This window comes from Trichechus manatus, unplaced genomic scaffold (assembly GCF_000243295.1).
Source record: "Trichechus manatus latirostris isolate Lorelei unplaced genomic scaffold, TriManLat1.0 scaffold00247, whole genome shotgun sequence".
In the NCBI taxonomy this organism is placed as follows: domain Eukaryota; kingdom Metazoa; phylum Chordata; class Mammalia; order Sirenia; family Trichechidae; genus Trichechus; species Trichechus manatus.
In genome coordinates this window covers 2,553,947-2,579,764 of record NW_004444183.1, presented here as the reverse complement: position 1 = coordinate 2,579,764, position 25,818 = coordinate 2,553,947, and the positions used below count along the sequence as shown (strand labels likewise).

The following is a 25,818-nucleotide window of genomic DNA, read 5'->3' as shown; positions in this document are numbered from 1 at the left end:
GGAAAACCCTGGGGTCTTGCCCTTGTATCTTAACTTGGGCTCCCACAATGTGAAATAAAAGGATAGAACATAAATTCTAAAAACATTTCAGGGGTCAGCAAGACATGATCTCCTGAAGTGATACCAACACAAAGCCTAAACCAACTCTAAACTGCAGAGATTAAAACGAGGTAGGAGTCAGTGTATACACTCTCCTCAGATACACAGCTATGTGTTGGCGAGCTCCGGCAAGGGCCAGGACACCTGGGTTCACATCTCGTGCCGAAGCGCACTAGCCGTTACTTCCTAGGCAAGTCATGTTTGTCTCCTCCGCATTGAAGCAGGGATAACAGCCGTCCCAGTCTGCAGCTGTGTAGGGATTAACTGAGACCATTCCACAAATCACCTGGACCCATGACCGCAGACCCCTCCCCACTGGGTATGCCTGAGAAAAGAGCAGTCCTTCATTTCTCTGTGCAAAGATGCCCAGACTCATCCCCTCTTCCTGTCCCTCATCCTGCAGAAGCTCCCCAACCTCACCCCTGCCTCCTGGGTCCAGGCTTGACCAGCCCCTGCCCAGACTGTCGCAGGGGGCTATAAACTGACTTCCGTCGTCTTCCTGAAGCCCTGACCCCAAACCTCTAATGGCTCAGACTAGACCCATTCAGAACAAGGAGACAATTCCACTACCTGAAGCAGTGGCTGGAATCAAGATTTTCAGAGTGATCAGGCAATTCCAATCTCCACCATGTTAAAGAATCAGCTGTACCCAAAACATGCATGCAGCACTATTCACTATTCTTTCAACTCGTCCACTTCTTAAAATTTCATTTTTGTGTATACTGCACACTGTACATACTATATTTGTAAAGCCATACATGTATACTTAGAAGTAAACATACTGTATTATATTACACTGTATTTACAATTAAAGGGTTTTTTTTAACTGCTAAAAAACAAAAAAACAGAAAAAAAACTGTTGCCGTGGAGTTGATTCCGACTCATAGTGACCCAAAAGGACAGAGTAGAACTGCCTCATAGGCTTTCTAAGGAGCACCTGGTGGATTTGAACTGCCAACCTTTTGGTTAGCAGCCAATGCTCTTAACCACTATACCACCAGGGTTTCCTTTTTACTGCTAGGGGTGTATAATCAAGAGTTTGAAGACCACTGCTCTCAATGACTTAATTAGCACAAAGGTATTTTACTCTGTAGTTTAATATTTTCAAAATTTTCTGTATTTCCACTAAGAAGGTGCAACTTATGATAACTAAGTTATGTGCCCCTGGTGGAAGCATACAGTGGTAAAGAAAAGCAGGAGGGAACAACAAAATTTTCATGGAAAAGAAAGGGGTATTATGTTTATTTTTCTGTGTTCCTTTTCCTGCGTTTGGCAGGTCAGGAATACATGACTCAATGGATTACTGAATGAATAAATGAATGACCTGATAAGACAAGACAGAATGAATTGCAAAGCCACTCAAGAGGACCAACCACAAGGCTCTCACTGCACACAGAGCCTGGGGGCCCAGGAGGTGCCAGTGCCAACGGCAAGGTCTAACAACTGTCTGTGCTGGAAAGTGTAAAGCACTGTCTTACTCTCTGAAAGTAGCCCCAAGGAAACATCTGGCTCCTATTTAAAGTAACACACTGTGTTTTAAAGGTATAACCTTTTCTTCTTTGTTCCTCCAATCTGCACATGCTGTTTTGTGACCCAATATCCACCCCCACCCCCAGCTGCAATGTCCCCAGAAATCTCAGCACCTAGAAGCAAACACCTAGAGGTCCAAGTTCAAGTTATCTCCTTCACCAGCTTCTTAACAGGGAAGCCCTTCAGCTGCAGCCTCTCCAATGCTGTGCCCACCAGCCTTTTAACAGCCCTGGGTGCCCAGGGCCGACCTGGGAATCTGGCTCTCTCCTGAGGACAAGTCTGAGGGAAGGCCATGTGTCTGGCCACCTGCAGCTGCATACACAGGCTTCCAAAGGCAAGTGCTCCTGAAGGACACCTCTCCCTGTAATAGACTCCATTTGAGGGCAGGACAGTATGAGATGGTCTCAGTCGCATCCACATCCCTGCTCTGCACCTAGTGCCCAGTCAGAGATCAAGAACTGTATTGCAGTGAAGTAGAGTGGGGTGAAGTGGATCACACTGTATGGTATTGGTTGCATTGGGCTGCCTTGGGTTGGGCTGGGTTGCACTGGGTTGGGTTGGGTTGGATTGGAGTAGATTGCATTGGATTGCAAAGAGAAGGCCTTTTTGCTTAAGACTCCTTCTCCTCCTACCATTACTCTTAGCCAGGTCCCACCTGAGATGAGGTCAGACTGGTTCCAGGCAGTGGCCTCTAAGGGATAGGGAAGGGGAGGCAGGGGCTGGGAGATCCCCCCAGTCATCACTTATTTTACACTGTTGTCCCTGCTCTTTCCCTCAACTTATTTTTGCTGCTTGGATCTTCCATTTCCCCTCATTAAACTGGATTTTCCATTCCAATCCTGGTAGTCTTCCCTTCCTCTGCCCTTATCATCCAAACTGTATCGATCCACTATATTTTGACAACACGATTCCAGCCATTTCCCCTGCAAAAACACTGTATTTCCCTCCTGTTGTTGTTGTTGTTAGTTTCCGAAGAGTCAATTCTATTCTGACTCATGGAGACCCCATGTAGGCAGAGCAGAACTGTGCTCCATAGAATTTTCAAGGCTGTGACCTTTCAGAAGCAGATCTGAGGCAGCTCTGGGTGGGTTCAAACTGCCAGTTGGTAGTCAAGTGCTTAACTGTTTGTTTCACTCAGGGACTCTGTAATTATGTTAGGGATGACCAAAAGAGGACAAAATGTCTCAGTTACTTTGTTTCTGCAAGCTTTCTCTTCTTCCCTCTCCCCCTTCCTTTTATTTGCTTTGAGAAAGGGAGGAGAGCTGAGGAGAAAGACTCTGGCTGTGTCACTATAAGCTCCAACATTTCCCCACGCCAGGGAGATATTCCACCTCCTTGCAGGCTCTCAAGGCCCTTTGGGGTCTGGTTCCAACTGCGCTCCCTACATTTCTCACTCTCCATTTTCATAGGGAAAGACCATCAGGCCTCTGAGAACCATGCTCTCTCCTCATCCATAACTACGGTAGTGGCCCCCACTCTCCCTTATACCAAGAAGCCCAAGCTTGGCCTGGTTCACTTCTGTTCACCATTTAAGACCAACTATGGAGGTCACGTCCAGGCCTGACATCTGCATTTATACCTCAAGATAATAAAATCAAACCCACTGCCGTCTAGTCAATTCTGACTTGTAGCGACCCTACAGGACAGAGTCGAACTGCCCCATAGAGTTTCTAAGGAGCTCCTCGTGGTTTCAAACTGCTGATCTTTTAGTTAGTAGTTGTAGCTCTTAACCACTATGCCACCAGGGTTTCCATCAAGATAATAACAATAATAATAAAGCATGTTCAAACCTTTTATCACAGTGAATATACTTTATAATGTCTTAGAAGGTCAGGTTTGAATTTAGAGTTCTCTCACTCCATGAAGATAGAGAGAACCAGGCCTGAAGCCCTGACCCACCTCCCATCTTTTCCTACTCCATCTCTGTCCTACATTATGAGGGGCCTCATGCATACCTGTGTGAACACCGTAGCCTGCACATCCCAACTCCCACGATCACCCCCTGGAGAATGGATGCAGGAAAGAGGCACACCTGGAAGCAGGCTTGGGACCTTTGGGCAGGACGTCCTGCAGCCCCTGGTATCCACAGCATGGTCAGGAGGCAGAGGTGGGGAGCAGGCTCCTGCCGGCACATTCCATTGGCCTCAAGGACCACCAGCTCACAAGAGGAGATCAACTGAAGAGGGCCAGAGGGGGCTGCCTGTGGTGAGGCCCAGGGTAGGGCCCTCTTGCAAAGGCCTTAGGGTGGCACTCAGCATACCCCTACCATCTTAGCTCTTCCCTCACTTCCATAACCCATGCATACAACAAACATGACAGAAACCCTGCTACTCCCTGCTACTCCATAGGCCACACTTGTTTGGTTTTGTTTTAATACTGCCAAAAATTCTACAGATTGTCAAACTATAGTAAGTTCATTTTGGGCTTAAAATGGCTATATGTCTTTGGAGATGTCAAGAACATTCTGAATGGCATTTTTGGCTAATGAGATGGAATTTATATAACCTAATATCAGAGACCAGACCTGGCCCCTGGCCAATGTTGTCCCACCATCTCAGTTAATTACCGTGTCTCGGCGGAGCACTGGTGGTGTAATGGTTAAGAGCTTGGCTGCCAATCAAAAGGTCATTAGTTTAAATCCACCAGCCTCTCTTTGGAAACCCTATGGGGCAGTTCTACCCTGTCCTATAGGGTCGCTATGAGTCAGAACAGACTCAATGGCACCTAAAAACAATAATGACTAACAACAGGCACAGAAGGCAAGAAGGAAATGAGCAGAGCCCGCTGGCTGCCCAGTCTTCCCATCCCTCAGCTTGCGGAGGGCAGGCTTGAGCTAAGGAGTGGCATCATGTCCACATGTTGCAGACCTCTCACCCTCCACAATGTCACTGGCCCTGTGTTGGGAGTCTTTGTGCTTCCCCCTTTCCTGTCATTCTAGAAGCTCTACCTCTAGGAGTTACTAACCTTTTTAAATCCCAAATTGGCAGCTGGAGCTCAATTCTGAAAATAAATGCTTTACCTGACAATCTGTATGCCACAGACACTCCAGAAACGCCATCCTGGCTATGAATCCTGATCTGTCCCTTACTCATAGGGTGACCTCGAGACACTGCTGGCTCCGTATTTCCTCCTCTGCCCACACACCCACACAAAGCAACATGCACACAAGCAGCTGAGCAATAAGAAAGCACTGGGGAAGAATGATGGGGAGTGAAGCTTGAGGGTGCTGTATCAAGGAAGGTAGAACATAAGTACAAAGAGTACAGTTCGCTGAGCTGTGAAGCAGGTACTGAAGTTTTAAACCTCTGAAGAGGTTGGAATTTGAAGGATAAGTAACATAAAAGATATAAAAATGCACAGCAGTAGATCCAGAACTCTGTGTGTGGTTCACCACAAATTACTGCCAGAGAGCAAGACTGCACATGTGTACAGTGAGACTTCACAAGACCTAACAGACAGCAACTGGTGACAAGTGAAAGCTAATAGAGATACCAGAGGTCATTCAAGGATGGTAGGTATTGGAGTTAAGACATATCCAAAATTTTCTATAATATGTTATTTATATACAACGTCCAGGGCATGGTGAAACATGCAAAAAAGGAAAATGTGACCCACAATCAAGGAAGAAAAAAAAGTATAGGAAAATTAAACCCAAGATGACCCTGATTATTAATTAGGAATTATCAAAAAATCATTTTCACACAGGGAACCCAGGGTGGAAAGGGGAAATGCGCTGTCACATTGTGGGGACTGCAGTTAATGTCATAAAACAGTATGTGTATAAATTTATATATGAGAAATTAACTTGAGCTGTAAACTTTCACCTAAAGCACAATAATAAAAATAAAATCAAAAGAATTTCAGAGGTGGAGCCAACATGGTGCCCTAGACAGATGCATCATGCCATATGTCTGCAGCAAAGACTCAAAAAACTAAGTAAAACAGAGACAAACGTCAGTGCTGGAACCCTAAGTGTCAAATGAAGAGATAAAGAACTGGATCAAACACCGAACAGAAGAAACTGATGGAAAACAAAGAACGAGGAGAGATACAGAGCTGAGGTCCCCTGCCAGCTAACCCTGCACAGAGTCATCATCTTGGAACAGCCAACAATGACCCCAGATAGGGAGTACAGGAACGCAACTTCATGAGTTCCCAGCAGGAGACAGAGCACCCAGTAACCAGAGAAACACACTTTCCAACCCCTCACCCTTCTGGTGAGTAGAAGCAAGAACACTGCCATCCTGGCAGCCTCTACCACTGGGATCCACAATACGAGAACCACCCCCTCCCCAGGCCCAACCCACCCCCTCCTGCCAAGTGGCTTTTTTTCTCTTTCTTCCTTTTCTTTCTCCCTCACACCTAGCCCCATATACCACCTCCCCCACCTTCTGCTGGCCCCGCAGTATCACCGCAGCTAGAGAGCCACCAGTCTGCTGCCGCCTCAGGTCTGCCCCACCCCCACCCACCAGCTCTCACTGTGCCGTCATTTTTTTAAACATTTTTATCTATCTCTTCTTTCTTTTCTTTCTCCCTCCCACATAACCTCATACATCACCTCCCCTCCCTTCCCATTGGCCCTCGGGTCCACCCCGCCCCAACTCACCAGCCCCCACCGAGCCATCAGTTTTGTTTTAATTTTTATTTATTTTTTTCTCTTTCTTCCTTTTCTTTCTCCCTTCTAACCTAGCCCCATACACGACCTCCCCCATCTTCCTGCTGGATGCAGACAGTACCAGGCCCAGACCACTCGACCTCCCACCACTCAACCAGCCACTGAACAGTGGAAAGCGAACCTGTACCACTCCCCATCCGACACTCCTGCCTATCTGGCGAGGGGCTGTGAATGCTCCCACACCACTGGACCAACATCAGGAGGCAGACAGCACCTGCCCAGTCCAAACTCAGCCACCTCGCCAAACCAGTGCACAGCGAGGCGGGCTCGCCCTACCTGCTGCTGCCCTGCCCACCCAGATACGGTGAGGAGAGCTATCGTGCCCACAGACAAATCCATGAATATCACATTGTTTGAGGAAAATCAGAAAAAAAATGAAGAAAACCTAAGAATTATGTGGGACACAATCAAGAGAAAAAGTTTGTGCGTGATCAGTGTTCCAGAAAAGGGGAAGAAAATGGAAAACACAGAGAAGACAATTGAAGATTTGCTGGCAGAAATTTTCCCAAATATCATGAAAGATGAAAAGCTGACGATCCAAGAAGTTCAATGAACCCCATATCTGATAGACCCCAAAAGAAAGTCACCAAGACATATTATAATCACACTTGCCAAAACCAAAGACAAAGAAAGAATCCTGAGAGCAGCTCAAGAAAAACAAAAAGTCACTTACAAAGGGGAAACAATAAGAGTAAACTCTGATTGCTCAGCAGAAACTATGCAGGCAAGAAGGCAATGGGATAACATATATAAAGCCTTGAAAGAAAAAAACTGTCAACCAAGAATAATATAGCCTACAAAACTCTCTCATATATGATGGTGAAATTAAGACATTTCCAGGTACACAGAAATTAAGAGAATTTGTAAAAACCAAACCAAACTTACAAGAAATATTAAAGGGAGTCCTTTGCTTAGAGAACTAACAACATCAGACAATGTCTGGAAAACTGGACAAATGGACACAGGGCACCTGGGGTATAAGGGAAAGGGGAAGAGTGCTGACATATTGTGGAGATTGCAACCAATGTCACAAAACAATTTGTGTATAAATTTCTGAATGAGAAACTAATGTGTGCTGTAAACCTTCACCTAAAGCACAATCAAAAAAAATTTTAAATGACTTTCAAATGGCTGAATTAAATATAATAAAAGTGTTATAGGGAAAGATGGGGACTCTCAGCAGTAATAAAGAAACTCTAAAAAAGATAAACAAAACAAATGGAAGCTCTACAATACCACATACAATATCTGAAATGGAGAATTTACTGGGCAGACAAAACACAGCATTAGATATAACAGGAGGAGAAAGTGTTAGTGAACTTGAACACAGTCCAACAGAAATTATCAAACCCAAAGAGAGAGAAAGAGGGTGGTTAAAAAAAAAAAAGACTCAGTGACCAGTGGTAAATTATCAAGTTGTATAAAATACATGTGGAGTACTGGTGGCGCAAACTATTGATACACTCAGCTGCTAACCGAAAGGTTGGAGGTTCATGTCCACTCAGATGTACTTCAGAAGAAGGGCCTGTAGATCTATGTCCAAAACATCAGCCAATGAATACTCTACGGAGGACTCTTCTACTCTGATACACATAGGATCACCATGAGTCAGAATGTACTCAACAGCAACTGGCTTTTTATAACATACATGTAATTGGAACTTCATGGAAAAGAAAAGAAAGAATGGCTCAGAAATAGAATTGAAGAATGATGGTCAAAACTTTCCCAAATTTGGTGCAGAACATCAACCTATCGATCCCAAAAGACTGGCGAGCAACTTCTGGTGGTTGTGTGCCACTGGTTCGATTCTGACTCATAGTGACCCTGTAGGACAGAGTGGAACTGCCCATGGGGTTTCCTATGCTGTAGCCTTTACATGGAGCATATTTCTGGGTCTTTTCTCCTGTGGAGTCACTGGGTGGGTTCCAATCGCTGACCTTTGGGTTAGCAGCCGAGAGCTTTAACCATTGCACCATGAGAACGCCACACATAATAATCACACTTCTGAAAATTTAAGATAAGAAAAAACATGCTAAAGGAAGTTAAAGTAAAGGGCACATACTTAAAGAGGAACAAATAAATGAATTATAGCTATCTTCCCCTCGGAAAAAAAGAGAAAAATAAATATAATGAAATAACATCTTTAAAGTGCTGGAACAGCAACAACAGTATCATCAATAACAAATACTATCAACTCACTGTTCTATATCAAGCAAAGATATCCTTCAAAAGTTAAGGTGAAGTAAAGAATATTTTAGATAAATAAAAGTTAAGAGAATATACTTCCAGCAGATCTGCACAAGAGACGTTAAAGGAAGTGCTTCTAACAGAAGAGAAATTATACCAGGCGGAAATTCAGATCTGTACAAAGGAACAAAGAGAACCAAAAACAGTTGCCATATGGATGCTGTTGTTTAGTTGCCATCAAGTCAATTCCAACTTATGGTGACCCCATGTGTGCAGAGCAGAGCTGCTCCATAGGGTTTCAGAAGCAGTTCGCCAAGCCTGTCTTCCAAGTCACCTCTGGATGGGTTTTAATTGCCAACATTTCCACTAGTAGTTGAATGTTTAACCATCTGTGCCACTCAGAGATTCCTAAACATATGGACAAATTTTAAAAAAAGAAACTAGGTAGGCATATGCGAGACCAGAAGAACTGCATGATGCCCAGCTACCATTACTGAATGTTTTGATGAAAGATTCTACAGAAGAATCCTGATCAAAAGGTGGGAAAATGCAAAACAGAATATCAAATTCTCAATGAGATCCAGACTTTCTGGAGCCAGTGAGGCTGGATGAATGCCTGAAAGTTTGCCTTGAGATAATCTTTACACCTTAAACCTCAAACCAAAACTACCCCTTGAAGTATTCTTTGAATCAGACAATCATTTAGTTTACTTAGTAAAGTATGTCTGCTTGAGCACTGTGCTCTTTTAAAGAATTATCTATGTGGGATCAAATTGACAACAGCATCTCAAAGGTTAGATGATAAGCTAAGGGAGCAGTAAGTTTGTTAATGGTGGTGGAACAATTTGCAAAAGGATAATGAGAATGGTTGCACAACTTGAAGAATGTAATTAATGTAACTGAATTGAAAATGTAGAAATTGTTGAATTGGTGTATATTTTGCTGTGTATATTTTCACCAAAACACAAAATAAAATAAAAAAGAAAGAGAAAGCAGATGGGCAAAGTGAGCTGCCGCTGCATACAAGTGGGCACTCAAATCCTCTGTCTCAGGAAAATGTCCTGTGAAGATTTTCCTGTGCTTCTTATTGCCTTCCATATTTAATTGATGAGACAGGCAAGTTTCTTTAAAAATCTGCTCAGATCTGTCACTCACAGCTTCCTCACCCGCTCTGCATTAAGAATAACTCAAGAGTGCCCGCCGCATGCCTGCACGCGTGCACACAAACACAGCTCCAGGGCTCTTAAAACTGCAAAGCTTTCTTGTGTGCAGTCACTTTTCCTTCTTCCAAGAGCACTGCACCGGTGATGGCTATCAACACCTCATATTACAGATAAGCAAAGCAAGGATCATGAGGACAATTCACGTCCAAGTCCACACCAACAGTCAGCTGGGAGGGTACATCCGGGGCACCTCAAATTAAGCTATGTATTTTCATGAGCCTTGGTAGCACAGTGGTTAAGAGTTCGACTGCTAACCAAAAGGTCGGCAGTTCAAATCCACCAGCCACTCCTTGGAATCCCTACAGGGCAGTTCTACTCTGTCCTATAGGGTCTGCTATGAGTCGGAACCGACTTGACTGCACCTAACAACAACATCTATTTTCAAGAAAATGCTGAGTGGGACGGTATGGGAAGCCCAGTGGAGGAATAGGAGCCTACCTGCCCCCACTCCTGGTCCCTCTCAGCTCTCTACCTCAGCCCACCTCACCGACCCTCATCGCCACGCTTGCTTCACCTCGCCCTGCGGATTCAGCAACACCACTGCCCAGGGCCAGGAGCTAGCAGAGATGCATCACCTGGGGCTTTGACATAGAAACAACCCCAGTGTGGCAGGCAGGAGGGGTGGAGGGAGCAGTCCCAACTCACACCCAAGGGATCCCAAGCTGTGCAGGTCAGTTGAGGGGTGAGGGGTGAGCCGCAGAAGGGGAACCCCCTTCTTCCTAGATGAGGGGGCATCTGCGGAGGGGGCGGCAGCAGATGGTAGGCGGGTATCCTGCACTGAGGAGCCATGTGCACTGTGTGCATGGGCTGTCAAGGAGAGGGGGCTCCAGGGTGCCAGAGAGTGGGTATCACTCCGAGGGGTCAGCCAGGCTGCTGGGAGTCAGCTGTAGGGGACCCGAGTGTCACTCGTGCCAGGAGCCTAGGCGTCCTCTTGTCCTCCTGTGCTTATCCCTTAGCTACCATGGGACCAGACCCTGTCACACACTGTCTGCTAGGATTCCTCAAGGCGTATCATACTACGGCCGTTCCACACCCGCTTAAACTGAACTCCAAGGAGGCAGCAGGGTGCCTGAAGGCAGCACGCTGGTGAGTGCCAGAATAAGGCTTGGCCCAGCCCCTCCACACCTACAGTCTTTCCACATCCTCTCCTGTCCAGTCTGGGAGGTTCACAGTAACCATTTTAGCTTTAATTTTTAACTTTCCCCAGAATTAAACCTTGAATAGGTGGCCTTCCTGCTGAAGGACCCTGGTGAAATGCTAGCTCCACAGGGGCTGCAGGGAGGGCCCAGCCTACAGAGGGCAGCACAGGTACCCCAGGGGCTGCAGGGAGGGTCCAGCCTACAGAGGGCAGCACAGGTTCCCCACGGGCTGCAGGGAGGGCTCCAGCCTACAGAGGGCAGCACAGGTTCCCCAGGGGCTGCAGGGAGGGCCCTAGCCTACAGAGGGCAGCACAGATTCTCCAAGGGCTGCAGGGAGGGCCCAGGCCTGCTGGGGGCAACACAGGTTCCCCAGAGACTGCAAGGAGGGCCTCGACTTGCAGAGGGCAACATGGGCTCCCCAGAGATGCGAGGAGGGCCCCAATTTGCAGGGGGCAGCACAGCCTCCTCAGAAGCCGTGGGGAGGGCCCTGGCTTGCAGAGGGCAGTACAGGTTCCCCAGTAAGCAGATCCTGTCAGGGACTCTGAACCAGCCCTCATTCCCTCAGAAGTTCCATTCCATCCCTCTCTGCAAAAGGAAAAAGGTCTGAAGGCCTCATCTCTCAACCACTTTCACCTGCAGCCACTCAGCTGTGTCCTACCCCAGTGGACCGAGCTATCATCAACTGTGATCAAACCCAAGTCCTCGATGAGCCACATGCACACGGCGCTTGCGCTGCTTCTGCTTTCCAGGATGATCCAGCAGAAATCACCCACCCAGCCTCAGCTCAGCGCACACCTGCTCACCTCTGTCCCATTTGGCAGGCACTTCAGTGAGCTCTGGCTTATCACTGCCTTGCCCTTCTAACGGCGCTGAGAGAAAAGAAGAGGAAAGGGAGGAGACACAGGAGCATCTGCGGCTAAGGTTCAGTCTGGGGAGGGTGGGAAGAATCAGCAAGCCTGGAAAAGGGAGCCGACCCAGGCTCCAGGCTTCACTGCTCTTGTTCGAAAGCCTTTCTTCCTGCCTGGGTTCTGATTCTCTCTTTGTGACTAATTGGTTCTGTGGCCTCCATAAGGTCACTAACCCCTCTGGCCATCAGGTTCTTCTCTGATAAAAGACGACCTTGGATCAAAAAGTCCACCCAGTCCTGGAATCCATGAGTCCAATCTGGAGTATTCCATCAGATCAAGATGTAGAAAAACTGCCTAGAGGGCCTCTCTTGCTCAATCGGTTTTTTGAAATTATTAATAACCATTACTTTTTCGAATGTTATTTTTATTATTTCAAACAAACGTGACAATAACAATTCTGTAGTCATCAATCTATGCAGTCATACACTCAAAGGAGGACAACCATCATCTATGGGCCATTAATGGTCTTACACCTCATTGACAGAAAATCCTGTGGACACTTCTCTGTGCATTACACATAGGGTTGGGGAAACGTGGGCAGGACAGCATGGAGGTTAAGAGACTTTTTCTTGGAAGAAACTACTTTAGTCAAGCACCTATGCTCTACTGTCTGGGTTCAAATCCAGGCTCTGCCACTTTGAACTCTATGACCTTGGGAAAGCCCTTCACCCATTTTAGAGCCACATCTTCCTTATCTTTCCAGCGATAACAGCGGAGGTGATAATAGCCCCCACCCCACAAGGCTCTTAGCAAAACACTGGCCAGGGAATGCCTGCTGCTACCATGGTCACCCCAGCCCCATCTGATCCTACAGAAGGTTGGCCCTTGGACGTGCCAGTGGGGCTGTTGAGATCAGCAAGCAGCTGTGCTACCAGCCTAAATATCTCCATAAGGAAAGTGCTTTCTGCCATTTGTTACCACAGGCTCGTTCTGAAGGGGGTGGACACAATAAGAGGAGGCCTGTGGTCCGACACGCTCCCTGCTGCAGTGACACAGGCAGTGAGGAGCAGACCCTGGGGGCCGAGCACATAGATACATGGGAGAGAGGGGAGCGGGAACCCAGGACTCTGGCAAGAGGAGGTGAGGCCACGGACTACTCAGGCAAAAGGCCGCTGGAAATTTCCCAGAGTGGAGGGCACCAGAGAGCATTTTCAGAGCAGGGCATTCTAGGGTTCATTGGCATGGCCTGCTGGGTTGTGAAGTAAACAGCCCTGTGCCCACCACCTGGGCACGAGCAAACACACCCAGTAACACCCACCACACTCACAAATGGGAGAGGGACTGGTGGCGGAGAGTGGTAAAGGGCTCAGTCTAGGAGACGCTTAGGGAGACTGCACACAGCTGCAGGGCGGGTGGGATCCCAGTTCCTGGATGGGCCCCTCTGCAGGGAGGAATCTGGGTGAGCCCAGCTGATGTGCGGGCGAGCATGAGACCAGCTGTCAGTCAATGGGAGCTTCTAGGTTTTTCACCTAAGTCATCGCTGGCTGATTATTCTCACAAATCAAACACCTCTGAAGCCTCACAGTTGTGACAGAATCAGGCAGACTTGGGTATAATTATGAATCCTGTCACCTGCCAGCTCTATAATCCTGGGCCAGAGGATTCATGAGCTTCAGTTAGCTCGTCTGTCAGGTGGGATTAACAATGTCCCTCTCGCTAGCTTGTTGCACAAAATAAAGACAAAACACGCCAAATGCTTGCATGACACTCACAACAGGGTAGCTATTACTTATAGATTTCCAGCTAGCTTTTCCCATGCTTTGGATGATAAACTGTATAGTTCCTCCTTTTCCTAGAGGAATCCACTGCTCCAAGTTTAGCAAGTCCAAGGGAAGGTTCACAGGATGCTCGGAAAGGTGGGTGAGAGGTCAGGGCAGGGCAAAGCCGGAGAATGCTGGCACTGGAGAAGACTCAGCAGTTATCTATTCCAAGTCCCCGTGGGACGCACAAAACCACGCTGTAACCACCAGACACAGAGCCACTGCTTGACCACTTATGGAAAAGGGAGCTCGCTCCCTCCTGGGACAGCACGCACTATGTGTAGGAAGTGTCTCCTTCTGGGCTGAACCCCTGCTGTCCCTCCCAGCCAGCATCCTGGATCTGCCCTGGGGGTTACACTAGACAGTCTAGCCCTTTTTATCTTGCCCTTTAAGGATTTGACAAGAGCTATCAAATGTCTCTGAATCTTGTCTTTTCCAGGAAATACATTCCTGTGTTTAAAGTTTCTGGTTTTCGTCTCATGAGAGGTGTGTTAGCAGTGTGACTGATTATTGATCTTCTTATTAATCTGATGAGCATGATGGGCAGATACCTTTTACCAAGCAATAAGTCAGGCACTGTAAGTGACTGGTCCCTAACATTCACAGTCCCACTCGATGGGCACGGTTACCCCCTCCCCTCCTACTGTTCTGGCGATGGGTCTGGCTCTCAGTGGGGTCTGTACAACAGTTCAGTAACCTGCCCGAAGTCACGCAGCATGCACTAGCAGCAGGTTTAGGCCCAGTCAGGCTGGCTCTGTTACCTTCGCTCTTTCAAACATCCTGTATAGCCTCAAATCAAGATCCTCGCCAATGCTTCCTTAACCGGATGCCAATTATTATTTGGTGGATGTTTAGTTTCAGTAATTTTTAAAGAAAAGAATATGATCAATACATGGCACAAGGAAAGCACCCTGCAGATCTTACTATAAAATGTAAAAAGTGACGCAGGTTAACTAATGCCTTCATTTCACAGAGAAGGTATCTATACTACTATGAAAACAGGGTACTGTGACCAAAAATAAGGCTAACAGTGTCAGTGTCCAGACCAAAAAGAAAAAAAAGGCTGATAGTCTGTGACTTAATTAAGGTTCTGAAAATTCAATAATCATCTCTGATCAGCATAATTAACCTGTTTCCCATAGGCTTCTGTCAAAAGCGATGCTTTAAAGATCAAACACAAGAGTGAGACAGTATCAGATAGTATCATGACCACATGTCCGAGAGGAGCTTACAGGGCCACCTGGTTGGGTCTGGTAACGGGATCCAGGCTGGGGCTGAGGGTCGAGGGCAGCACGATGACAGGTGCTGTCCACTGTGTCCTCACTGCATGCCAACGCTGACCCCAGGGCTCTGCCACCATCACTGCTTTAGCCCACTGGAAATATTGGGAGCACACCCCAGCCACACAGCAGGTAGGCGGTGGGGTCGGGGCTGGAGTCCCAGCCCATGGCCCTAACCTCAGCATCTCACTGCCCCTCTGGCCACCTTGCCAGGTCCCTTCCAACCCGGGGCTGTGGCTGCAGGGCAGCTGGGGCCAGGGTACCAACTCACCGCAAGGCTGAGAGCACAGGCCCCGCCAGCACCACCTGGCCGGCTCTCACGGAGATCAATGCCTCCTTCTAAATAAGGAAAGTAAGAAAAGCTGAAGGCTCTAGCCCTCACTTGTGTTTCCTCTCGGGGGTTCAAATGCAGGTCAAGGGCAGGCAGCTGCCATCCCCCCTCCTAGCCAGCCTCTGCAGACATGAAGGCCTGCCCATTGGGGCACCCAGCATGGCCTCCAGGACAGCCCTATGGCCTCCCTGCAAGAGGATAAGGGTGTACTGTGAGGTCGTGACAGGAGGGGTTCCAGAGGGCCAAAGGCCAGCCAGGAGTAGATGGGCCTGGCTGCCCCCCAGCCCGATGACCCAAATTATGCCCCTCTGGCCAGGGCACAAATGCCACACTGCATCCATCACACAGCACAGCCAGCTGGGCATACTGACCAGGCAACAGTACAGTGATAACAAACTTGGAATGGGGAGCCTTACAGCCAGAGTTTCAATCCAGGCCCCACCACTTACGAGCTGTGTGACCTTAGGCAGGTAGCTTGCCCTCTCTGTGCCTCAGATGCCACATCCATGAAATGAGTTAATTACAGTAGCCTTCTTCACAACATTATCGGGAGGATTAAAGCAGCAAAGCCTTCTCCAACACTTAGGATGGCACTGGCAGAGTTATTAACATTCACAACAACATGTTCTCTGGGGACCTCACTGTGCTGTCAGATCCAGTGAAAGGGAAAAGAGAAAAGAAGAAGGAGTGCCTCGGTGAGAATCAGTTAAGTGAGCAGATAATCCTTATGCTAACAGCAGTGTTAACAGCATAGTAGAGGACCAAGCTGCAGGCGAGGTGATGGGATTGCTTCATCCCGGACTACACAACGGGCATTTACAACACAGGCACTGTGTACCGGGCACCAGGTACAGATCCTGCAGGTGGGAAAGAACCTGAGAATACCAACCCCAAGTGGGCAAAGCAAGCCTGTTTTCTGGAGTTAAGCGGTGTGTTCCAAGTGGCGCATCCTTCATTGATACCCACAGCTCTGGGGTGAAGGGCAGGTACTCAGCCTGGCCCATGAGGCCTTGAGTGGGCCAGTTCCTACCCTTATACAGCCCTCCTTTCAGTTCCCACAACACACTCAGCTCCCCCCTGCCCCAGGGACTTCGCATATGCAGTTCCCGGCCTGGAATGATCTCTACTCACTTACCCAAACTTCACTGGGTTAACTCCTGCAAATCCTTGAGTTCTCAGCTCAGATGTCATCTCCCCAACGAAGTGTTCCAGCAGCCCTGCCCCAGTCCCTTTCATATGTTCCCATTCCATCTTAGTCTTCTTTATTGTGCTCATCCCAACTACACTGAAATAACTAATTTTGCGGCTTCTTCTCCCATGAAAATAATAGCAGAGGTACACACTGTCTAGTCCCCACCAGTACCCATGCAACATCCTGCACATGGGACAGAAAGAGGACAAAGGTCTGGAGAATGACAGGAGGAATACATGAACCACTAACTTCCAAGTGTCTAAGGAATGACCTGGCCATTCTAAGAGCTGGGAGGATACTGTTTACAGTGCAATAACAAATACTGAATTAGCTTTATTTTTAGGATAACAAAAATAAATGTACCCAAGTTACTTTAACGGACTTATCATCCAAGAGAGATTAGGACAAAAAGTAATAACTATCTATTCGTTAGCAAAGTCATAACATATGGAATAAATTGACCTGGGCGACCTATTTAGGAAGAAAGTGCCAACTGAATAGCAACGTGGTTGATGTTTAACTTCAGAAAACTCAGTAAACACTAACAATATGCCTTAGCTATGCATTGTTATGAAAACAGATTTTTCTCTTCAACTCAGTTGGACTTACTCTCCTATGCCTAGCCAGGTACTGGATCAATAACAAAGATTCCTGCAAATACTTTCTCATGTCGTCCTCCAGAACTACCCTGTGAGATAAGATTTCATTATCAATTCCCCACTCTAAAGTTGAGGGGCCTTTAGTAGAGGTCTTCAGCCACTCACCTTGGGCAGGTCAGCTGAAGAGGAGAGATCCCCCTGCTATGCCAGACCTCTGGCTCCAGCCAGAAGTGACCAGCCCCATCCCTTGCCCAGCTCACCTGGAGTCACCAACAAGGGGGGGGATAGCACCAGGATCCTTGATCTAGACCAGGTTAAACACTGTGCCTGTGCCTCCTGCCATCTCTTTTCTTTTTTGTCTTTTGGATGAAAAGCAAAGAAAGAATTTAGTAGTCAACTTACTAGGAATCTTGGCAAAGGAGTGGAGCTGCAGAGAGAACACCAGCTTCCCCTGGAGTCACTAGGGACTGTGTCCTGTTCCCGGCAGTGCTAACAAACCCTGAAACCCACACTGTAAACGGTTCCAAAAGATGAACAAAACTGGCATTGCATAACCGGAGCCAAATTCACAAGGAAGCCAGGCTGGGCCCAGGTCTGGTGACGTGGGTCACAGCCCACAGCTGCTGGGCTTCAGAAGGAAAGGGCAAATAAACAGGGCAGGCTGAAACACTCTGCACATTTGTTTTTGCTTCCCCAGGCAAAGCAAAGTAAACTTAAAAAAAAAAAAATTTTAAAGGCAATAACCAGGCATATTCCATGGACAAATTTAAAGGCACACACTTGTTCATTCACTCATTCATTCACTCATCTCTCAGGCCACATGGTGTAGGGGTTAAGCGCACATGCTTTGAAATCCTAATGCCTGGGTTTGAATCCCGGCTCTATTTCTGTACTCCACGTCTGACTTGGGAATGTACTCAACCTCTGTGACTCAGTTTCCTCATCTGAAAAGCAGAGATAATAACAGCATTGTTAGGAAGATTAAATAAGGAAACGCTTGTAAGGAGCTTAGCACAGTGTCTGGCATGTAATAAGTGCTAAATAAATATCAGCTATTTATTCAATGATTTTATATGTGTGCCTGGCATGTACAGGGACCTGAAAGGCATCCCCCCTCAAGCCCCTGTGAGACCCCATATTCAGGCATGACTGTATCCATTTTATAGAGGAAAAAACGAAACACACAGTGCTGAGGGAATTTCCCTGAAGTGTACAGCTGATCAGATATTGTTCCTTTCCAGAATGAGAATACTAGGAAAAAACTGACTCAGGATTGCCCAGACTGATTTTTTTTCTAATGCTCTTAAACGTGAACAGCCATATCACCAGGAATTGCCAGATAAAATACACAGACTCAGAGTGGGAAGCTAAAATAACGTCATTTTGCAATTGCACTTAACTCTAAGAGACAAATGTTTTGTTGAGATTCAAATTGTATCTGTGCTTGTCTTTAACCAAAGCCTCAGAGAACTCTGCACCCCAAGTCAGGAGCAGGGCTGATGTGGAACCCTGCGGAACCAGGAGGTTTGATTCAGTCAAGTAGGAGACAAAAAACAAGCAAGGAGGAAGGCCAGCATTAGCCAAGGATGGGATGAGATGAGAACTTTACAATGACAGCTGTGATACTCCACTTCGCTGTTCTCACAAACTCAACATCCCAAGAAGGGGCTGGCAGAGCCCAGTCCCCGGCAGGGAAGCAGGCCGCCCCCTGGGAAAAAGGAAAGTCCCACCGATATCTGCAGTGTCAGGGCTGGAGAGGGGTGGCACATGATGCTTGTAGCGCCCCTGCCCCACACCGCGAAACAGAGCGGGTCCACAGTGCAGGCACGCACACACGTGGCAGGGCGCGCCCTGCGGGGAACCAGCCCCAGTCCCACGCAACCCTGGACTCACGGAGTTGAGAGGGCAGACTGTCCAGCCAGGGGGCCTGAAGAAGGGCCTTTCTCGCGGCTGGAGGCAGCTCCTTCTTGCTGCGTTCCTCCTCCCGAGTTCAGCGGAAGTGCCTCCTCCATCTGCTAACACAGCAGTGCAGGCAGAAAGCCACCGCCTGCGCTGGGAAAGCACCAGGAGGGTGGACGTCTCAAGGGCAAGAGCCAGTGGGAGCTGGAAGACCTCAGGGTGCCCAGATAAAGGTAAGCACACGCTTAGCCAACCGCACAAGGACATCATTTGCCCACGGCTAGGCGGGCCAGCCCCTGCCAAGGCTCTGGATTAAGGCCATTAGCGCTGCCCCTAGAGTGGTCTGAACAGGAACAACTTCCACAGAGCAGGGCTGAACCACAGTGAGTCCTGGTAGAAAGTCATGTGGGACCCACCTCCCTGAGATGTAGAAACAAACCAGGGCTTTGAACCGGTTCATTCTGATTCAGTATATCTAGGGTAGAAATGCAAATTCTCAGCAGGGGGTCCAACCAGAATGAACCACTTGGAAGCCCTGAAACAAACAGCTGCTTAGCTTGCCGGCTGGTCATAGCTGGGCTCCCACCTCCTCCCGTTTCTCTCCGGAGGAAAAAACCTTTCTTGAGTTCCTGGGAGGCCAAGAGACAAAACCTAGCAGGTAACTGGTTCCCACCCAACACCATTCCTTCTCTCCTTCCTTTCTTCTTTTCTCATTTCTGCCTTCCTCCTTCCTCTCTCTCATTCTCCACTTCCTTCCTTCACACATTTTTGTTCCACCTCATTTTAAACAGAACTGGGGATGACTTACCTTAATAAATTCAATGTAATTAACACAAATTTTGAAATAGAAAAAATAATAATCACAAAAACAGGTCACAGAAAGCTTAGCTGGACTGGCCCAAAGGGGGTGGCCCATAAAACCTCAGTCAGTTACATAACCACGTGCTCACTGGGTTCTGAGCTTCCTGGAGGCCAAAGCAAAAGGTGACCATGGCTGGGCCAACTTCAAATCATGGTGATAAAAGGAACTCTAAAGGTCACTTAACCCATCTGATGGTGACTTAACTCGATCATTTCACAACCAGAACCGTGAGAGGGAGGGCAGCAATGGCACAAAGCCGCAGTCCTGGGGCAGGGTTATTAGGATCACCAGCTTCAGAGTCACACCCACTGCCACTGCATAAAATGACCAGGGTCACACGAATGTCATTATTTAAATGACCCATTACACCTCTTAAACTGAGAGGCAAACTCACTGGTGTTCATTTTATAGTTACGCTTTACGCCCTGCATGTCCTTTGCATGTATTCTTTTATGTTTACATATGGCTCCATTAGATTTGTGAACATTTTGCTGAGGATTTTGCATCTATGTTCACGTGAGATATTGGTTTATAGTTTTCCTCCCTAGTAATGTCTTTGTCCAGTTGTGGTATTAGAATAAAACTGGCCACAGACGTGAGTGAGCTGGGAAGTGTTCCCTCTGCTTCGTCTTCTTTTTTTTTTTGGGGGGGGGTTGGGGGAGAGTTTGAGAAGGATTGGTGTTATTAGAACTCACCAGTGAAACCATCTGGGCCTGATGCTTTCTGCTTCGGAAGGACACCAGTTATTGATCCATTTTCTTTAACAGATATAGTCCACATTCAGATGATCTTTGTGTGAGCTTTGATAGGTCATGTCTTTCAAGGAATTGGTTCATTTCATCTAAGTTATACAATTTGTGGTCATAGAATTGTTCACACAATGTATTCTTTTATTTTTACAAATTATTTCATAACAAAAAGTATTTCTTCACCTAAAAAAGAGGAAGACGAGAAAGAAACATGGGGTGGGCCTCCCCTCACGACCTCAGTCAGTCACTCTGCACGTGGCCACAAGAGTGACTCAAGCATGCCAGTGACTGTGAAGATGGTGGAGGACCGGGCAATGTTTCCTTCTACTGAAAAACTTTCAAATTCTAATCTCCCCACGTAATAAACCTGTCACTATAACATTAAGGAGCCCTGGTGGTGCAGTGGGTAAAGCAATTAACTGCTAACTGAAAGTTCAGTGGTTGGAAGTCACCAGCGGGTCCGAGGGAGAAAGATGTGACAGTCTGCTTCTGTAGAGATTTACAACATTGGAAACCCTATGGGGTCGCGATGAGTCGGAATCGACTCGACTGTAGTGGGTTTGGTTATAGTATTATTAAAAGAATCATGATCACTGCCTAGCACAGTCATACTCTTTAACCGATGTACCTGCATTTATATATATTTATATATATATATATATATGAACCCGTCTGTGGAGACCTCATGGCACAGTGGTTAAGAGTTTGGCTGCTAACCAAGACGTCAGCAGTTCAAATCCACCAAGCTGCTGCTTGGAAACGCCAGGGGGCAGTTCTACTCTGTCCTATAGGGTTGCTATGAGTCGGAATCGACTCGACAGCATTTTTTTTTTTTTTTTCGGTTTTTGTGTCTGTAGGAAGCAAAGTCTTGAGGTAATCCTTTCTCCTTAGAAGAAAGCTAGTGGATGACAAGTTAGTGCTGAGACACTATCTTCTGAAGACGTGGTTTTTCCATTTCCAGGTATCTTATTTTCCACCTGATGATTTCTACCCACTTGCCAGTGTCTTTCACTGAGAAGCTTAGATTACTTTCTAGACAGACAGTTTGAAGAGCCCAGCATTCTGGAGCATACATTCAGAGAACTGCAGACAGCCGCCTGCCCAAGATGGTGGAGAAAAAGGTATCAGACAACAGGAGATCCTCAAGTGGAAGGGATCTTAAACGTCAGGTGACCCCCACACCCAGAGCTGCCTAAGTCCTCAGACTCCCCAGCCAAGACTCCATTAGACACCACCAGGCACTGGGAACGTGAGACCTCTCAAGGTGGCAGCCCAAGCCTCTGGGCCACCCCTGAGAAGACAGCACCTGCAGGAATAACCGTTTCCAACTTTAGCTTGTATCAGAATCACCTAGAAGGCTTGTCAAAAGACAGATTTGGGGGTCCCACCCCAGAATTTCTGATTCAATAGGTCTGGGATGGGGCAGAATAATTTGCATTTCTAAGTTCCCAGGTGGATGCTAATGATGTTGGTCCAGGACCACTGTGATAACCACTGACCTAACACAGCCTAGATTGTACTGATGACCTTGTTCCTGCACAGGATGCTGGCTTCAGTAAAGCATTCCTCCATGTGACTTTCACTCAATCTCTCAATTACTTTAAGCACTACACCTGCAGCAGCACAGCCAGCCTTGGTTTCAATAGCTCCAATGACAAAGAGCTCATTACTGCATAAGGCAGTACAAGTCCATTTTTAACTGTCTTAATTTTCTAAAACTTTCATCATAGTAAGATAAAATCTGTACTCACTCAATGTCAGAGCCCTGGCCTATTTCTTCCTCTGAACAATCCATATTAAGGTTAGTCCTCCTGACAAGGTAGGTATATGATTTTCCCAGAGATAAAAAGTAACAGAGTTTAGCTGGTTGGTTTAAAACAACACTTTATTTGGATTTTTTTTTTTTTTTAAAGACTTTAGGAGGTAAATGTTTCCATTTTAAAAAACCATATATCAACTTTGTGTCATTTGTTGATGAGTTCAGCAGGCTTTCCGCTAAACATTTCATCAAAAAGACACAGTGTAGCCGTGCTAAGAGACTGTCCTTCCAGATGTCAACATTCCACATTAAAGACTCAGCAACCTTCAGTCATGAGTCAATTGAAGATACCAGGGCAGTGACTGGAAAACACCGGGTGCAATTTAAACAACAAAAGGGTATGATTTAAACAATCGTGATAAAACAGCTATTGGCCACTGGGCAAGGTCCATGCCACCCCTGAGCTCTGTTTCCTACACAACATCTGTACCCTGCGCCTGTGAAGTAGAGAGACCAGAATCCTGAGCCCCCGGGGACCATCCACCTGGCTTTGAAAATTCGGAACTCAGGCCCACAAGTGCCCCATCGATATACCACCCCTCCCCCTTGAATGAACTATTTTAAAGCTAATTCCAGACATCACATCATTTCATCCATAAATATTTCAATATGCATCTCTCAAAGATAAGGGCTTTTAAAAACATACGAAATCAAAAACCTACTGCCGTCAAGTCAATTCCAATTCATAGCGACATTATACAACAAAGGAGAAATGCCTCCTAGGATTTCCAAGGCTGTAAATCTTTACGGAAGCAGACTGCCACATCTTTCTCCCACGGAGCAGCTGGTGGGTTGAGATCAGCAACCTTTTCGTTAGCTGCCGAGCTCTTTAAGCAGTGTACCACCAGGGCTCCTTTTTAAAAAATAGAACAACGAAATATTGGGATAAAACCTAATTTTTTTTAGTTGTGCTTCAGGTGAAAGTTTACAGCTCAAGTAAGTTTCTCACACAAAAATTTATACACACATTGTTATGTGACTGTAGTTGCTATGCCTATAATGTGACCACACACTCCTCCTTTCCACCTCTGACTTCCCATGTCCATTCAACCAGCTCGTATCTCTTTCTGCCTTCTCATCTCGCCTCCAGATAGGAGAGGCCCATTTAGTCTCTTGTATCTACTTGAAACAAGAAGCACACTCTTCATGAGTATCATTTTATATCTTATAGTCCAGTCTATTCTTTGTCTGAAGAGTTGGCTTCTGAAATGGTTTCAGTTCTGGATTAACAGAGAGTCCGGGAGCCATATCTTCTGGGGTTCCTCCAATCTCAGTCAGACCATTAAGTTTGGTCCTTTTACTAGAATTTGAGTTCTACATCCCACTTTTCTGCAGCTCCATCAGGGACTCTGTTGTGTTCTCTGTCAGGGCGGTCACTGGTGGTAGCCGGGCATCATCTAGTTCTTCTGGACTCAGGCTGATGAAGTCTTTGGTTTATGTGGCCCCCTTTGTCTCTGGGCTAATATTTCCCTTGTGTCTTTGGTGTTCTTCATTCTCCTTTGTTCCAGGTGGGTTGGGACCAATTGATGCATCTTAGATGGCCGCTCACTACCTTTTAAGACTGCAGACACAACTCATCAAAGTGGGATGCAGAACGTTTACTTAATAAACTTTGTTACGCCAATTGACTTAGATGTCCCCTGAAACCATGGTGCCCAGACTCCTGCCGCTGCTACCCTACCCCTCGAAGTGTTTGGTTGTGCTCAGGAAACTTCGTAGCTTTTGGTTTAGTCCAGTGGTGCTGACTTCCCCTTGTATTGTGTGTTGTCCTTCCCTTCAGCTAAGATAATTCTTGTCTACTATCTAGTTAGTGAATACCCCTCTCCCTCCTTCCCCATCCTCTTAACCATCGAACGATGTTTTCTTCTGTGTTTAAACCTTTTCTTGAGTTCTTATAACAATGGTCCCATACGATATTTGTCCTTTTGCAACTGACAAATTTCACTCAGCATAATGCCTTCCAGATTCATCCATGTTATGAGATGTTTTGCAGATTCATCGTTGTTCTTTATCATTGCATAGTATTCCACTGCGTGAATATACCATAATTTGTTTATCCATTTGTCCGTTGATGGGCACCTAGGTTATTTCCACCTTTTTGCTATTGTGAACAGTGCTGCAATGAACAGGGGTGTGCATATACTTATTCATGTGATGGCTCTTCTTTCTCTAGGATATATTCCAAGGAGTTGGATTGCTGGATCATATGGTACTTCTATTTCTAGCTTTTTAAGAAAGCACCAAATCGATTTCCGAAGTGGCTGTACCATTTTACATACCCACCAGCAGTGTATAAGTATTCCAGTCTCTCCACAGCCTCTCCAACATTTATTATTCTGTGTTCTTTTGCATTAATGCTAGCCTTGTTGGGGTGAGATGGTATCTCATTGTAGTTTTGATCTGCATTTCTCTAATGGCTAATGATGGTGAGTATTTCCTCATGCATCTGTTAGCTGCCTGAATGTCTTGTTTGGTGAAGTGCTTGTTCATATCCTTTCCTCATTTTTTAAATGGGCTATTTGTCTTTTTGTTGTTGAGATTTTGCAGTATCTTGTAGGTTTTAGAGATCAGACCCTGATCGGATATATTGTAGCCAAAATTTTTTTCCCAGTCTGTAGGTTGTCTCTTTACTCTTTTAGTGAACTCTTGATGAGCATAAGTGTTTGATTTTTAGGCGCTCCCAGTTATCTAGTTTCTGTTTTTGTGTTTATGAATTGTTATTTATGTTTTGTGTTCTGTTTATGCATGTATTAGGACTCCTAGCATTGTCCCTAATTTTTCTTTCATGATCTTGATCGTTTTAGATTTTATATTCAGGTCTTTGATCCATTTTGAGTTGGTTTTTGCGCATGGTGTGAGGTAAGGGTCTTGTTTCAGTTTTTTACAGATGGATATACAGTTATGACAGCATCATTTGTTAAAGAGACTGTCTTCCCTAATTAACAGACTTTTGGCCTTTGTCAAATATCAACTGCTCATAGGTGGATGAATTTACGTCTGGATTCTCAATCATGTTCCACTGGTGTATGTAACTGTTGTTGCATCAGTACCAGGCTATTTTGACTACCATGGCAGTATAATAGTTCCAAAATCAGGTATTGTGAGGGCTCCCACTTTGTTCTTCTTCTTGAGTAATGCTTTACTTATTCGGGGCCTCTTCCCTTTCCATATGAAGTTGGTGATTTGTTTTCCATCTCCTTAAAAAATGCCACTGGAGAGAGTTCCGGCAAAACGGCGCTCTAGGCAGAAGCACCACGCCATCCCTCCACAGCAAAGATCTGAAAAACTAAGCCGAACAGAGAATACAACAATCCTGAAACCCTAAAACATCAAATGAAGAGATGAAGAACTCAGCCAAGCACCAAATGAAGTGAGAAAACTGACAGAGAAGAGAGAGCAAGGAGAGATTCATGCAGAGGTCCCCAACCAGCTAACGCAGCGTAGATGCGCCATCTTGGACTCCTATCGAAGACCAGCAAACAGGGTACGAGAAAGCAGCCTCACGGAGCGTCCAGTGGGAGACAAAACAACCATTACTCGTCTCTCTATATCTTCCTGCTCTTTCT

General features: G+C 46.4%; 1 protein-coding gene across 1 annotated transcript in view; it reads right to left on the bottom strand.

Moving 5' to 3' along the window:
* LOC101345078 (tensin-3) overlaps nt 1–25,818 on the bottom strand; it is a 256,456-nt gene that overhangs the window by 125,667 nt on the left and 104,971 nt on the right. The gene's annotated exons all lie outside the window — the stretch shown is intronic.